This window comes from Meriones unguiculatus (assembly GCF_030254825.1).
Source record: "Meriones unguiculatus strain TT.TT164.6M chromosome X unlocalized genomic scaffold, Bangor_MerUng_6.1 ChrX_unordered_Scaffold_31, whole genome shotgun sequence".
Lineage (NCBI taxonomy): Eukaryota > Metazoa > Chordata > Mammalia > Rodentia > Muridae > Meriones > Meriones unguiculatus.
In genome coordinates, this window is record NW_026843707.1 from 9918036 (window position 1) to 9935402 (window position 17367).

The following is a 17367-nucleotide window of genomic DNA, read 5'->3' on the forward strand; positions in this document are numbered from 1 at the left end:
AAAAAGGCATAGGTGTATGGGTTTATTTCTGGGTTTTCTATTCACATTCATTGATCCACCATCGTGTTTCTATGCCAGTACCATGCAGTTTTTATAACTATTTCTCTGTAGTCCAGTTTGAGCTCAGGGATGGAGATATCTTCTGATGATCTGTTGCTGTACAGGATTGTCTTAGCAATTCTGAGTGTCTTTGTTTTCCATATTAAATTGACAATTCTTCTTTCAAGGTCTGTAAACAATTGTATTCGTGTTTTTCATTTTATCAATTAAAATTTATTCACCTTTTATCCCTTCTATAGCTCTGTCTATCCTCCCCTCCCAATCCCACTCTCCTTCCCCCATCTCCACCCATGTCCCACCCAGCCCACCAACAGGGGAGTTCCTCCTGTCCTTCCTTCTATTCCTAGTCTATCAGGACCTATCTGGAGTGGCTGCTTCTTCTTCCTTGTGGCCTTGCAAGGCTGCAGACCCCTCAGGGAGAGGTGATCAAAGAGCAGGCCAATCAGTTACAGTCCTTGTCCCCATTACTATGGAACCAACTTGGACCCTGACATTCCATGGGCTACATCTGTTCAGGGTTCTAGGTTACCTCTATAAATGGTCTTTGGTTGGAGTATCAGTCTCAGAAAAGACCCCAGTGCCCAGAGTTTTTGCTTCTGTAGCTCTCCTTGTGAAGTTCCTTTCCCCTCCAGGTTTTACTATATCCCCCTTTTTTTCATAAAATTCCCTGCACTAGGCCAAAAGTCTGGCTCTAAATCTCAGCATCTGCTCTGATACCTTGCAGTATAGGGCTCTTCAGAGGCCCTCTGTGGGAGGTTACTCACTTGTTCACTTATTTCTCCCTTTTCTGATGTCCATCCTCTTTTACATTTTGAATGTGGATTGAACAACTCAGCCAGAGTGTTCTGTCTTGATTAGTTTCTTTAGGTGTAGAGATTTTAGTATGTTTATCCAATATTTTATGTCTAATACCACTTATGAGTGAGTATACGCCACATGTTTCTATCTGATACTGGGATGCCTCCCTCAGAATGATCTTTTCCAGTTCCCACCATTTACCTGCAAATTTCATGATTCCTTGTTTTTGACTGCGGAATAATATTCCATGGTGAATATGTACCACAATTTCTGTATCCATTTCTCCACTGAGGGGCATCAGGGTTGTTTCCTGGCTCTTAAGAATAAACGTGCTACAAACATGGTTTGGCAAATGTCCTTTTTGTATACTTGAGCATCTTCTGGATATATTTCTATGTGTGTCATATCGGGATCTTGAAGAAAAGATACTCCTAATTGTCTGAAAACATGCCAGATTAATTTCCAAAGTGGTTGTAAAAGTTTGCATTCCCACTAGTAGTGGAGTAGGTTTCCCCTAACTCCAATCCTCTCCAGCATGTGTTGTCAATTGAATTTTTGATCTTAGCCATTCTGATGGTTGTTAGGTGAAATCTCAGGGCTGATTTGATTAACATTTCCCTGATGACCAAAGACATGATGGGAATTACATTGAATCTCTACATTGCTCTTGGTAGGATGGCCATTTTCCCTTCTTAATCCTACGGATCCATGAGCATGGGAATTCTTTCCATCTTCGGATATCTTCCTCAGTTTCTTTCTTCAGAGACTTGAAGTTTTTCTAATACCAGTCTTTCACATGCTTGATTAGGGTCACCCAAGCTACTTCATGTTATTAGTGGCTATTTTAAAGGGTGTTTCCCTCCTAATTTCTTTCTCAGCCCTTTGGAATTTCCTATATGGGAGGGCTACTGATTTTTTTGAGTTAATTTTGTATACAGCCACATTGCTGAAAGTGATATCAGCTGAAGTTGCTCTCTAGTTAAATATTTGCCGTCACTCATGTATACTGTTATATCATCTGCAAAAAGCAATACTTTGATTTCTCCCTTTCTGATTTGGATCCTAATGATCTCCTTTAGTTGTCTTATTGCTCTAGCTTTGACTACAAGTAATCTCTCGTAGAGATATGGAGGGAGTGGGCAGCCTTGCCCTGTCCCTGTGTTCAGTAGGATTGATTTATATTCCTCTCCATTTTGAGTCATGGTCCAAATCCAGGCAGAGTGCATGGAATCTTTTGAAATTAGGGGGAGATAGGAAGTCTTAGAGGGTACAGGAGCTTCATGAGGAGAACAACAGATAACAAAATTCTAGCCAGATATGTATTTTCTCAGACTGATACGCCAAACAAGGATCATGCATTGAGATACCCTAGAACACCCAGAACCTGTGCACAGCTATAGCCCATGGCAAGTCAGTATCCAAGTGGGTTTCCTAGTAATAGAAACAAGGACTGTCTCTGACATGAACTCAGAGATTGGCTCTTTGGTCACCTCCCCCTGAGGGAGGATCTTACCAGGCCACAGAGGGAAACAATGCTGCCACTCCTGATGAGACCTGATAGGCTAGGTTCAGATGGAAGGGGAAGAGGACCTCCCCTATGAGAAGACTAGGGAAGTTTCCTAGTCTTTGGGAGGGAGGGGCCTACAGCTGGGATTCAAAGTGAATAAACTAATTTATAAAAACATACATAAATTTTTAAAAGTAAAAAAAATGAAAAGATAAATATTATTTTCTTCTTTGTTTTTATTGACATATATATATTGATATTTAATATCATATATTTCATATATCCATATATATATTTTGATGTATATTACATTGGATGTCATGAAACTCACTTTGTAAAACAGGATAACCTTGAACTTCCAAGGTCCTATCGGCCTCTTCCTTCCAAGTGTTGAGATTAAGAATCTCTAAAATCTTTAATATATATGATCCTTAATATGAACTCTCTGAACTGAACTGCAAAATATGTTTTTACAATGATAGGAGTGGAAGCATATGCTCACACATGTTAGCCAAGTGCTGTACCACTATCCTACACATTTTAAATAAATATACTTAAATAAATACAACATAAATATTCAGGCAAGCAAAACCTGCTAAAAAATAGATTCCCTGAATTTGTAGCTTTCCATCATCTTGAATTCAACAATTTTTTAAATTTGTTTTCATGATCCTATGTCGGCTAAACCAAATCATTTAACGACTTCTTTCAGTTAAGCACCAGTATTTCTTTACAATGACTATGATGATTATGCTCTTTTAAGTCTACATAATAACAAACTTGCAAATAGTGATGTTCTTATATAATGAGAGTTCAAAAGTGACTTAACAAGGTTAGCAAGAAGTGGAACTTATAGCTTGTTTGTTTTTCTTTGCCTCCAAAGTTCTTGTAGAGAAGTAAATATTCACAAAAATTAAAGATTATTGAAAGAAGTAAATAAAAGAGTCTGAGAAGACAGGTGATTCATGTTTACTAAAATATAGCCGAGTTAGGTTTTTCAATAAAAGTTTTTGTCATGAACAAAGATCATTTAGTGCATTACAGTGAAACTTCTTATCCAGCTAGATCTTTTGTATAGGTTCTTAGTTTGACAGATAATATAATTTTAAAAAAAATGTACTAATCATTGAACTGGAAAGCTTCTTATTGAATATGGAGAAAAAATATAATTCAAACATGCTGAATATATCAACAATTGATGAGGAAAGCAATTTGCAAGAGAAGAAAGAATAAAAGTATAATTTCTGAGCTAGAAAAAAAAAAAAAAACTTGTAAACTCAGCAGTGAAATGAAATAATTCCATTGAGTGAGCCAGGCCAAAAAACAAAACAAAACAAATCAAAACAAAACAAAACAAAACAAAAAGTCCCAACTGTGGGAATCAGCAAGATTTAGGATTTTGGCCTTTGTAAAGAAAAGAGATGTTGGAATAAAAGAAAAAGGTTTTATGAAAGCCAAAAGATTTAGCCTTGAGTATTTAGGCAACTGCCTCAGACAAGGAGGTTCGGGGTCTATACTTATATTTAGTTATGTAAAGAGATTCTTTTTTTATGCCTTAAAGTTTCATTTTTATTTATTTGTGTATCAGAGTATCATTATGTACACCACAAATGTGTAGATACTCAATGATGCTGATGGGTATATGTCTCCCTGGAATTGGTAATACAGACAGCAGTAAGCTGCCAATGTGTGAAGTTGGGAACTGAACACAAGTCCTCTATACAACATTAAATGCAATTAACTGTTGAGCTCTATGTCCAGCCTCATTTCTATCAGTGACTGATCACGTCACAAAAACTATGTTTTTCACACTAAATACATTATTATTATTATTATTATTATTATTATTATTATTATTATTTAATACAATTTATTCAATCTGTAAACCAGCTGTGGTCCATTCCCTCATCTCTCCCCAACGCACGTTCCCTCACTCTTCTCCTTTTATGCCCTTCCTCTAGTCCACTGATAAGGGAGTTTCTCCTCCCCTTAAATCTGACCTTACCCTATCAGGTCTTTTCAGGGCTGGTGCATTGTCTCCCTCTGTGGCCTTGCAAAGCTGCATCATGCAGGGGGATGTGTTCAAAGAGTATGCCATTGAGTTCATGCCAGAAAAGGAGCTATGGGCTGCCTTCCTGAAATATCTTTTTTCATCCTAAGAAAGAATATATATATATATATAAGAATATATATATATATATATATATATATAAAATATTAAGGAAATAGAAGCTGTCATCCAAACTCTCCCATGAAAAAAAAAGGCCAGGGCCAGATGGTTTTAGGGCAGAATTCTCCCAAACATTCAAAGAAGTGCTAACACCAGTACTCTTAAAACTATTCCACAAAATAGAAACAGAAGCAAAACTTTCCAACTCATTCTATGAAGCCACACTCACCTTGGTACCTAAACCTCACAAAGACCCAACAAAGAAAGAAAATTTCAGGCCAATCTCCCTCATGAACATTGATGCAAAGTATTCAACAAAATACTTAACAACCGAACCCATGAACACATCAAAGATACCATCCACTATGACCAAGTAGGTTTCATCCCAGGTATGCAGGGGTGGTTCAATATACGGAAATGCATCAATGTGATCCACCACATGAAAAAAAAAATTGAAGAAAAAAACCACATGACCGTCTCCTTAGATGCTGAAAAGCCATTTGACAAAATCCAGCATCCATTTATGTTTAAAGTCTTGGAGAGATCAGGGATACAAGGCACATACCTGAACACAGTAAAGGCAATTACTATACAGCAAGCCTATAGCCAATATCAAACTCAATGGAGAGAAAATTAAATCATTTCCACTGAAATCAGGGACAAGGCAAGGCTGCCCACTCTCTCCATATCTCTTCAACATTGTTCTGGAAGTACTTGCTAGAACAATATGTCAATTGAAGGAGATCAAGGGGATACAAATTAGAAAGGAAGATGTCAAACTATCACTATTTGCAGATGATATGATAGAATACCTGAGTAACCACAAAAATTCCAGTAAAGATCTCCTACAGCTGACTAACACATTCAGCAAAGTGGCAGGTTATAAATCTAACTAAAAAAAAATAAAATAAAATCAGCACCCCTCCTGTATACAATAGACAAAAGAGCTGAGAATGAAATTAGGGAAACAACACAGTTCACAATAACCACAAAGGACAAAAAGTACCTTGGTGTGAACCTAAAAAGCTAGTCAAAGACTTGTATGAAAAAATTTCAGTATATGAAGGAAGAATTAGAAGAATATATCAGCAGATGGAAAGTTCTCCCATGCTCAGGGCTTGGCAGGATTAATGTAGTAAAAATGCACATCTTACCAAAAGCAATCTACAGATTCAGTGCAGTTCCCATCAAATAACCAACACAATTCTTTACAGGCCTTTAAAGAAAAATTTTCACCTTCATATGGAACAACAAGAAAACCAAAATTACTAAAACAATTCTCTACAATAAAAGATCTTTAGGGGTTAATACTATCCCTAATCTCAAGCTGTAATATACAGCAACAATACTAAAAACTGTGTGGTACAGGAATTGAAACAGACTGGTGGATCAATTCAATCAAATAGAAGACCCTGACATAAATCCATACACTTACGGACACCTGATATTTGACAAAGATGTCAAAAACATTCAATGGAAAACAAAACAAAACAACAACAACAACAAAAAAAAAACAGGACCTTCAACAAATGGTGCTATTCTAACTGGATGTCTACAATATAAAAAAATTCAAATAGATCCATATTTACCACCCTGCACAAAACTAAAGTCCAAGTGGATCAAAGACCTCAAAATAAAACCAGAGACACTAAACCACTTTAAAAAAAAATTGGGGAAGAACCTTAAACTCATTGGCAGAGGAGACACCTTCCTGAACTAAACACCAACAGCACAGACTTTAAGAACAGCAATCAATAAATGAGACCTCCTGAAACTGAAAAGCTTCTGTAAAGCAAAGGACTCTGTCATCAGAACAAAACGACTGCCTACAGATTGGGAAAAGATGTTCACCAACCCTATATCTGACAGAGGACTAATATCCTGTATACACAAAGAACTGAAGAAGTTAAACAACAAGAAATCAAGTAATGCAATTAAGAAATGGAGTACGGAGCTAAATAGAGAATTCTCAATGGAGGAATATCAAATGGCAGAGAAAAAGTTAGAGAAATATTCAATTTACTTAGTCATAATGAAATGCAAATCAAAATGACCCTAAGATTTCACCTTACACCCATCAGAATGGCTAAGATCAAAAACTCAAGTGAGAACAATATGCTGGAGGTTGTGGAGAAAGAGGAACCCTTCTCCACTGCTGGTAGGAATGTAAACATGTATAACTACTCTTGAAAACAATTTGGCAGTTTCCCAAACAACTAGGAATAGGGTTTCCTCAAAATTCAGCTACACCACTCCTAGGCATATACCCAAAATAGCCTCAAGTACACAATAAGGACCTGAGCTCCTCCATGTTTGTAGCAGGTTGACTTGTAATACCCAGAAGCTGGAAACAGCCCAGGTGCCACTCCGCGGAGGAATGGATAGAGAAATTGTGGTTCATCTACAGAATGGAATATTACTTAGCATTACAAAACAATGAAATCATAAAATTTGTAATAAACTGTGAGATCTGGAAAAGATCATCCTGAGTGAGGTATCCCAGAAGCAAAAAGACACACAGGGTATATACTGACACATAATTGGATATTAGACATAAAATATAGATCACACCTACTAAAATCTGTACACCTAAAGAAACTAATCAAGAAGGAGGTCTCTGGGTAAATGCTCAAACCCCATACAGCAAGGCAAAGAGGATGAACATCAGAAGAAGGAGAAAACAGGGAAGTGTATTGGAGCCTGCTACAGAGGACTTGTGACATGCTCTATCATGCCAGATATCAAAGCAGACTCTTAGTTTTATGGCCAACTTTTGGGCAGAGTGCAGGGAAATTCATGAAAGGAGTAGGAAATAATAAGTCCTGGAGGAGAAAGGAGCTCCACAAGTAGAACAACAGAACCAAAAAATCTGGGCACAGTGGTCTTTTTTCAGACCAAAACCATTGATGGAGATAAACTAGAATCCCTGCACAGATGTTGCAAATGGCAGTTCAGTTTCCACGTGGGTCCCATAGTAATGGCAACAGGGACTGTCTCTGACATGAACAGATTGGCCTGTTCTTTGATCACCTGCCTCTGAGTGGGGAGCTACCTCACCAGGCCACAGCAGAAGACATTGCAACTACTCCTGATGAGACCTGATAGACTAGGATCAGAAGGAAGAAGAGGAAGACCTCCCTTATCAGTGGACTTGGAGAGGGGCATGTGTGGAGAAGGGGGAGGGACGGTGGGATTGGAAGGGAAGGAGGGAGGAGGCCAAGGGTTGTTACAAAATGAATAAAGTATAATTAATTGAAATGGAAAAAGCAGAGTCTGAACAGATAAAAATCCAATATCTAAATGAAGCAGTCATTGTAGCAAAACAAATCTCTACCATTAAAGATGATGAATAAAACATTTAAAATAAAATGATAATGAATAATTCAAAAAATTGGTTTGTATGCAGGCATTCCTACAGGGAATTTTGTCAATCATTGGTTAATGGAAGAGGGCCCATAAGTGTTGCATAAGGAACATTGTTCAGCCATGAATGGTGTGGACCCTTGTGACTCCAGCACCTGAGATTTCAGAAACCGGCTGATCTCTGTGAATTTGAGGCCAGCCTAGTCTACACAGTAAGTCCAGGGCACTCAAGGCTATTAAGCATAATCATGTCTTGAAAGCCCCCAAACCAAAAGCACACAAATATAAAAGTTACTCTATAAAGAACAAGCCATTCCTGATGACACCTAATTGACTAGGATCAGAGGGAAGAAAAAAAAGACCTCTGCTTTTCTGGTCTAGTCTGTTTGGTGATCTGTAGGCCTCCTGTATATTTATGGACATCTCTTTCTTTAAGTTGAAAATTTTTCTTCTATGATTTTCTTGAAAATATTTTCTGGATCTTGGAGCCTGGAGTCTTCTTTTCAATAAATTCCTCTTATTGCTAGAATTCATCTTTTCATGGTGTCCTTGATTTCTTGGATATTTTGTGTTTTGAACTTTTCTGATTTTACTTTTTCTTTGAGAGAAGTATCAATTTCTACGAGTGTATCTTTAGCTCCATAGATTCTCCCTTCCGTCTCTTGTATTCTGTTGGTTATGCTTACCCCTGTGGTTCCTGAACTTTTCTCCAAGTTCTCCTCCAGCTCCATGGTTTTCTCAGTTTGTGTTTTCTTTATTGATTCTAATTCTGTTTCCATGCCTTGCACCATTTCTTTCATCTGTTTGAATGTTGTTTCCTGACTCTCTATGATGGTCTCTATTATTTTGTTAATTTCCTTTCTATATGCCACTAATTTTATCTCTACTTGTGTCTCTATTTTTTTTGGCTATGTTTGCCAGTGTTTCTTTAAGAAATTTGTCTATTTCTTCTTTCTTTACCTCCAATTGACTGGCCAAGTCTATGAAAGATTTGTTCATTTCCTCTTTAACTGACTGCATTTGCATGGTTATTGTTCTAAGACAGTTGTTTGTTTCCTCTTCATGGGCCTCAAATAATAGGGTACACATAGCTTTAAATTCATTTTCCTGTGTTTCTGATGAATTGGAGTATCCATCAATTTTGGGGGTTGCTGTTGAAGTCATGATGTCCTGATTTAAGTTGGAAGTGTTCTTTCGCTGACCACTATCTATTGGCTTATCTGAAACCTTTCCTGTTTATTTTTTGGGTTCTCCAGTTCAGACTGGTACTGTCTCTCTCTAGTGTCTGGAGAGTTCTTCAGAAAGCTGAGAGCAGTCCCATGTCCTCAGCATGTGCTGAGGACTAGCTCTACCTGTGAGAGAAAAGTAAGCAGACACAAACGGGGCAAATCCAGGCAGGCCTTATGTGTATATGTGTGTGTGTGTGTGTGTGTGTGTGTGTGTGTGTGTGTGTGTTTGTGTGTGTGTGTGTGTAAGTGTGCATGGAAGTATGTCTCGAGGGACAGAGTGATAGATAATATTGAACCTTTAAGTATGTGGGAGGGGCTCTGCACTGTATATGTAGCAGGCACTACTTATGGTCCCAGCGCAATTTCAGGCATTAACTGCCTTAACTCCTCAATTGGACACACAGAGCAGGCTCTTCTTTGTCCCAAGTGACCCTGTGTTTCCCAAAGTGGGTATGTGGGTGGGAGGTGTTTGAGGTCTGGATTCTGTTTTAGAAAGACCCTGGATCTGGGGCTCTGCAGATTCTCAAGGGTAAAATCTCTATCAGGCAGATCACTGGTCAGGGAAAGGGCTATCTGGGCTCTCTGCCCTCTGGTTTGGCCCTGTTTGTTTGATGTGCTCTGCCAGCTCAGTGCTGCTGCCACTGCCAGGTTAGGAAATTCTGCTGCAGCTGGAGACCAAGATGCCAGGCCAGATGTTTTCTGCTAAGGCCTGGGGGGCCCTCCACTGTACTCTCCAAACTTGGGATGCCCAGCACTGGTGTGCTGAGATTTTATGGCGGGTCTGCTTGGTTTTGGTGGGTATCTAGCATAATATCTGTCACTGAGGGATTGGACAGGCCGTGCTGTCAGGGTCTGAGTGACCTTATGGGGCCAGTATGTTGGCTAACAGATCCAGGACTCTGGGATGATGGTGCCACAGGTCTGGACTAGCAGTGCAGGGACCTCGATGTCGCAAATATATCTGGGCATAGTGTTGTTTTCTGAAACTGTTTCTCCAACCAAGGACCATGTATGGATATAACTTAGAACCTTTGCTCAGAGGAAGCTCATGGTAGCTCAATAACCAATTGGTTTCCCATAGTAAGGGAAACAGGGACCATCTCTGACAGGAAATCAATGGTAGGCTCTTTGACCTCCCAACTCCCCAAGGGAGGAACAGTCCTGCAAGGCCACAGAGGAGGACTTTGCAGCCAGTCCTGAAGATACCTGATAAAACAGGGCCAGATGAAATGGGAGTAGGTCCTCCCCAATCCTTGGACTTTGAAAGGATCAGGGAGAAGCTATGGGAGGGAGGGTGGGATTACTAGGGAATAAGGGAATGGTATGTAGCTGGGATAGTGTTAATAAAACATAACTAATAATAATAAAAATAATAATAAAATTAAATCTTTACAAACAAAGAGCCAGTTAATGAATGCCAAAACTCAAAAAAAAAAAATAAAGTATTATTCACTCATGGGACTTTCAAAATCAAATTTCTCTTTTTGAATGTTACTATATTTTCTTGAGTTAGAAATTGTATTTTGTTATTACTGTATTTCTGGAAATTTCCCTTCAAAGGATGGAATATTCACTAAACTTTACAGACATTATGCATCATGATGTTTCAGAAAGAATCATGAATCTACTTTTACCAGTTTGAAGTTAAAATCTTCAAGTGGGAACATGATCATGTTGGAAGAAGTCCATTTTGGGTGAATCTGAAATTTACCTAAGACATGTGTGAATACAGAACCTATCCATTGTTTCCAGGCTAGCATGTGAAGGTTTTCATACATGTTGAAACCATAGGGTGTTGCCTTGAGATTGGTACTCTGGGCCTGTTTTCCTGTGTCATGTTTGGCATTTATTATGCTTATTTTGTCTCAGAGCTTTTCAGTCTTCCAATGCACTTGGCTGTTGTGTCTGTGAATAATCTACTCTATTAAAGGATATTTGTCAGTTCCAGCTTAACTGTGTCTCTGTATAATATTAATATTAAAAGGTTTCTCCCTCCTCAACAAACTTCCACCATTCCAATTATGCAAGAAGCTGAGATGTATCACTGGAGTTCTTAGTTGTATTCAATTGAGAAATAGTAAAAAAAAAAAAAAAAAAAAAAGCAGACCTCCCCTATCAGTGGACTTGTGGTGTGGCATGCATGCAGAGGGTGGAAGAAGTGGGGACTGGGACAGGAGGAGGGAGGAAACCACAGGAAGGATACAAAGTGAATAAAGTGTAATTAATAAAAAATTAAAATAGACCTTCCAAAAAAATAAATAAATTGTAGTTAATAAAAATTTAATTAGAAAAGGACTAATACCCAGAATGTGTAATAAACTCTAGAGGTCATCTTCAGTGCAAGCCTTTCCGTATTACACCATGAGCATCTTTTTTAACACATGTTGACGGCCATTTAATGACTGACCATAACAGGGAAATGTGAGAAAAGATACTTCACCATAGACTCTTCTCCATAGAAGAGTACAATCTTTGAATGTGATTCTATATCAAATTATGGGTTTCATCCAACAGTTTGTACAGATAGAAAAGCAACTGAAAATGTATATCAGAAGTAAAACATCTAACAATGAAATCTGGGTAATGGGTGTCTGGATGAAAATTTTGCAACTGGAAAAAAAAAGGAACAAGCAAATAAGCATCATTCTTCTGTCCTGTCTGCATCATCACCTGCTTGCAGGTTCCTGATTTTTACCGAGTATATATATATATATATATATATATATATATATATATATATTCAATTCTTTCAGCCCAATGTTGTTTTGGTCGTGACTGTTTCAAGGAAATGGACCCCAAATGAAGACAGCAAATGACATTTATTCATTCAATATTTAAAGAATTTATTTTTCTGAGGTCCAGAACTCAAATTCGAATTTCTGTGTCAGCAGGACTTATTATATGTAGGCGACAAATGGGACAAGTTGAGTTGTCAGATAGCCAACGATCAATGCATTTATGATGATATTCATGAAGGCAAGGTAGTATACGAATCTTACTGCCTTGTTTATACCTTGTAATACAAATACTGCACTGGTTTAATTTATCATGTTTACAAAAATCTCTTAGTTTTAAAGCGTTAATCTGTTGTTTGGTAAGTCCATTATGGTGGTTATTATGAACATGATTGAAGATGGTAAAATGAGGCAAAGATGGCAAAGAATCACTATCATCAGAAATTTCTGGATCGGTAACATGCCTTCCCTGTCTGGCTTCAGAGGGTGGGTGAGGTAGTATAAGTAAGTCGTTAGTGTCTTCACTTTGTGAGCTAGCTGATGAATTTATATTATTGACTACAGTATTGTCACGAGCCACTGGAGTAGGTAAAGTATGCCGATTGAATCTTAAATTGGAAAATGGTAAGGAATTTGTGATAGAATTACGGGTAGAACTGGAAATATCGCTCTCACCAGAATGAACTCTTCTATTATTTTCACTTGATGGTGAGTCAAAATCCTCTAACTGAATCGCAATGCAATTGTCATCGAGTATCTCAAAAACTCCTCTCTTGATGTACGCCGATGGTCCAAAAGGAGATGCAGCCACTGTAAAATCTAAACTAGTATTTGCGGTTTGATCAACAGAAATTATTTCAGAATCCTCTATACCTGTCTGATTAGGACAGGAGGATGTGTTTGTGTTTTCTTCTTGATCAGTTTCCACAGGGACAAATTGAATTGGCTTTACAGCTGTAGACTGATTGTTATGATCAGTGTTCTCTGTCGATATCTGTTCTGTCATTGGAGAAGATGTTCTTTGCAAATCAGATATAGACAAATCATCTCCCAATTGCAAACCTGTGTGACCATTAGAACCAAGGGAAGACTCATCCATCCTATGATGTGACTGTGTTTCAGACAATACATGATGACCAGCTCTCACATCCTGAGTATGTGGAAGTGGCCTACTTCCTGTTGTTTCTCCAACTATCCGAACTTCTGGACTCTCCCTTCTGGTGATTCTATCTTTAATACATGGCCCTTCGATTAAAACATCAGTTATATCTTCCTCTGGTGAGAAAGGAATTACACAGGTTGACTCAGGTCGTTGATGTTCCACTTCATTCTGGATTTTCCTACTACAGTCATGGTAGGTATGTTCTGAAGGTAGTTCATGGTCAATTTGAGGACTTGTATTCCCATCATTAAAGGTAAATCTCATCTCTCCAGTGATGTCATTATTCTTTGGTTTGCACTGACTTTTTCTTGCCCCAAGCCCCCACTCCAGTATTTTTCTTTGTATTATACTTTCAGATTGTTGAAAAGAGGCAATCTGGACTCTGTCAGAATCATCACTAGGCACAACATCTGAAGTGCTGGCTTCACCTGTACACATAAAACAGAAGTTAATCAAAATCAACTCTCAAAATTAGAATGCATACTTCTTTCACACTGCTTCAAAAATAAATAAAATAACCCCAAAGATGCAGATATTTTAATATGAATTTGTGTCATATTTCACATAGAATCAATAAAAGTCAAAAATGAAAAACATAAAAATCAAAATTTACACAGAGTTCAAATTTGCCTTTGAAATAACCTATCTTGTTCTAGATATATTTATGAAAATTTAAAGTGAATCAGAAGACATTTCCACTCAGTTTCAGAATCTCCTATATCACCTTCTAGAGTAATCTATTCTATTATATTAATATAACCAGCAACATGATACTTAAAACTTTAAAAAGATTTTTTTATCTTTCACTCATATTAAGGACACATATATGTATCTGTGTGAGCATATATCCAATGTGTGCAAATATTGTTAAAGCACTAAGGAATCAGATTCCCGAGATCTCCAATCCTAGACACATAACTGAAAAGGGGAATAGAAATTAGACATAGTTCCTGTCCAAGAACACAAGGTGATCTTCACTTATATTTTAAAAATTACTTATAACTTAAAAAGTAACTTATAACTTGAAACAAATTCTACACAGGGTGCAATATGAGTCTCAAAATTCAAATTGTATGTTTTAAAAATACTTTTACTCTATAACTTTATTTTTAATCTCATGAATTGCAAAAAATAAAACATGATAGTGGACATTTATTATACAGTAATATTTGTTATTCAACCCTGAGAAAGAAAGACTAATTCTTGATAGACCAATTTTGGTAGGTTTTTTCAGTGAAGAACACACACCTGTTTGTATTAGGTGGGAATCTGTGTGTTAAAATCATTGAAAGCACACTTAACCTTGTAAAACTGTATAGAATTAAACATACACAAACACACACACACACACACAAACACACACACAGATAACTACCCATTATCACTACCAAAATTTTTCTGAGGATATTAACAGATGTCCTTTGGGGAGGAGATTAGAATTATGCCAAATTTCATTTGTTGATATACAGTGTCTTTGTATGACTTCTGTAAAGAAGAAATAGAAGTGACAAACAAATACATGGAAAAATGGTAAATATCATTTGCCACCTTAGATGTGAGTGCATATCAAGATTCCATTGCAGTGCTCTCTCAATGACTGACAGTCTTTTACTACCATAATTGTTCTTATTATAGCACACAGTTTACAATTTACAACCAAGATAAAAAATAGTGTTTTGAGGATATTCCTTGTAAAAACCTTAAAAAAAGACTTTTAGTTTGCAACGTAAAACTTCAATCCCAACTAAATGTTTGTTCTGCTAAATTATAGAAAAAAATAGTTTTATTTAATGTAAGATGCTCAAAAAACTCAAATATAAAGAAATTTTAAAAATGTTGAATTTGGAGTATTCAGAGTTCACTGACATCTAGTTGAATCATTAAATCTTGGAAGCCCTTGGCTCCTCCTTCCTTTTCTTTACTGAGACATATTACAAAACTTCAGTATTTCAGGTTCACCTGTTTGATACTCATGTGTTTTTTTTTTTAAATATTGACTCAGATTGTAGATATCTCATTTGCTTTTTTATTATTTGCCATATATTCTCCAGCAAGAACTTTGCCAAATATTAGTGCTCCATGCATTTAATATTTTATGATGCACCACTCCACTGATATTGGATCAGTTTAAATTACTGTGATGTAATGTAAGACAGTGGTTCACTCTCTGCCAAATTTTAGTAATAAAAGAAAGATGTTAGCCTGAATCTTAAAAAAATTCCAATAGGCACATCCTACAAGTGATTGTCTACACCTATTATCATCAAGTGGAAAAATCTCATAAAGGAACTCCAAAATAGAGAGCCATTATGTAACAGTGCTTTGAAATTTTGCTTCAAAAACAGTAATAACAAGGGGCCAAGAGGATAGCAGATCATGCCATGTCAAGGTTTGGTATTGTTCCCAAGGTCTAACAGGTATAGAAGGAAATCAGTTCTCCAGTACAGTGAGTGGTGACAGGAAAACATGGTGGTCAGCAGCAAGAAAAGTAACAAGTTCATTTTGAAAGGCTCATTGTTAATTGGGTTTAATTCTAGTGTGAAGTGACTACAACTGAGATGTTTGGAAATGGAGCTCAAGATGAAGTGTTTCAGAAAATTTACACAGCATACACAATAGCAGAAAAATTTCAGGGTAGATGTATAGAAGAGAGAAGAACCCCTGTGATAGCTGTATTAACAAAGGGAAGGATAAAGGCTAAAGGAAAGAGTAGCAAGAGACAAAACACAGGTAAAAACCCACAGAACCCTTCACATATCACAACACAGATTTAAAATGCAACAAAACAGAAATTTCAGGGTTTACATACCTTAGAAAAACCCCAGAGAATCTTTGTTTTCAGTATTTTATTGGAAGAGTTGCAAGAATATATATCCAGCATGGTTGCTACAACAAAACTGCATAAAGACCTCACCAGTACACATACAAATAGGTTACAGTAACTCATAAGATTCCCCACTCCTAGATGAAGAGTTATAGGCAGTGGATGGTAAGAGTGTATAAATAGGGAGTTTCCTCCAAAGAACAGACAGGTTATCCATTCCACAAAGTAGCCAGCCTTAGACACATATAAACCTGAGCTACAGTAAATTTACTCAGTAGTCATTACATTTGTATATTACATTATTGAAAGGAGGGACCATGGTTTGAGAAGTTAGAGATAGATGGGAGGACTTTCAGGTGAGAGAGAGAGATTGAAATGATCAATGCAGCCACTCCTGATGAGACCAGATAGACTAGGATAGACTAGGATCAGAGGAAATGGGAGGAAGACCTCCCTTATCAGTGGACTGCGGGAGGGGTACATGTGGGAAGAGGGAGGGACAGTGGGATTGGGAGGGACGCAGGGAGGGGGGTACAGAGGTGATACAATGTGAATAAACTGTAATTAATAAAAATAAAAATAATTTAGAAAGATATAACTTCCTAATAAAGAACTATAATGATATATAAAAAGAAATGATGTAAATATAGTGTACTCATGTATAAAATTCTAAAAAGAAAACATAATATGCCTACAAACAGTTTTTAAACAAGGACCAGACTACTGCTGATGTAGTAACAAGATGATTCAGAGACAAAAGAAATTTCCACCATTATCAGTGGATTTGGGAGTGGCTTGGAAGTATATGGGTTAGGGAGGGGATGAGGGAATAGGCTACGAGGGAATATGCTAATATGCTACAAAGTGAATAAGCTGTACTTTATAAAAAATAAATGAATTTAAACAAAATAAAGAAGTCTACAAAACGTTTAAGCAAAATTGACAAGACTCCTGCTGATGCAGTAACAAGGTGAATCAGAGAGAAAGGAAGATTTCTTCCTTAACAGTCCACTGTGGAAACCCAAAGCAAGTGTCCTGCAAGTATTCTTTGAATCCTGGCATGCAGAATAATTTTACTGGGAGAAAAAATGCTTAAAAGCAGCAGCACAGTGTTCCATTCAGAGGAAATCTAGTCTGCCCTAGGCTAGAGTGAGACTCACTAACACCTCAGCAGAGGGATGAGCAGAAGCAACTGTACAAAGATTCTATATAGCCAAACTCCAGCCAAGGAAAGCTTTATTGATTGTCTTTTCTCCTACCTAGAGACCTAAAGACACCTTTAGTTATAAAACCTCTTCCTAACTGATTGATCACATCATCTATTTGCAAGAGAAATAGCAGAAAGGGGAACATGAGGGGAATCTTTGTGATATTTTACTCTGCAAGATAGGTCAACGGCCACATTCTTAAATCTCATGACCAAGGTACTCAAATGGACATTTAATGAATACTCCAGATATGATAGTGTATATTAGTTTTGTATTTCAAGTTAAATTATTATATAATATTCATTTTCCGT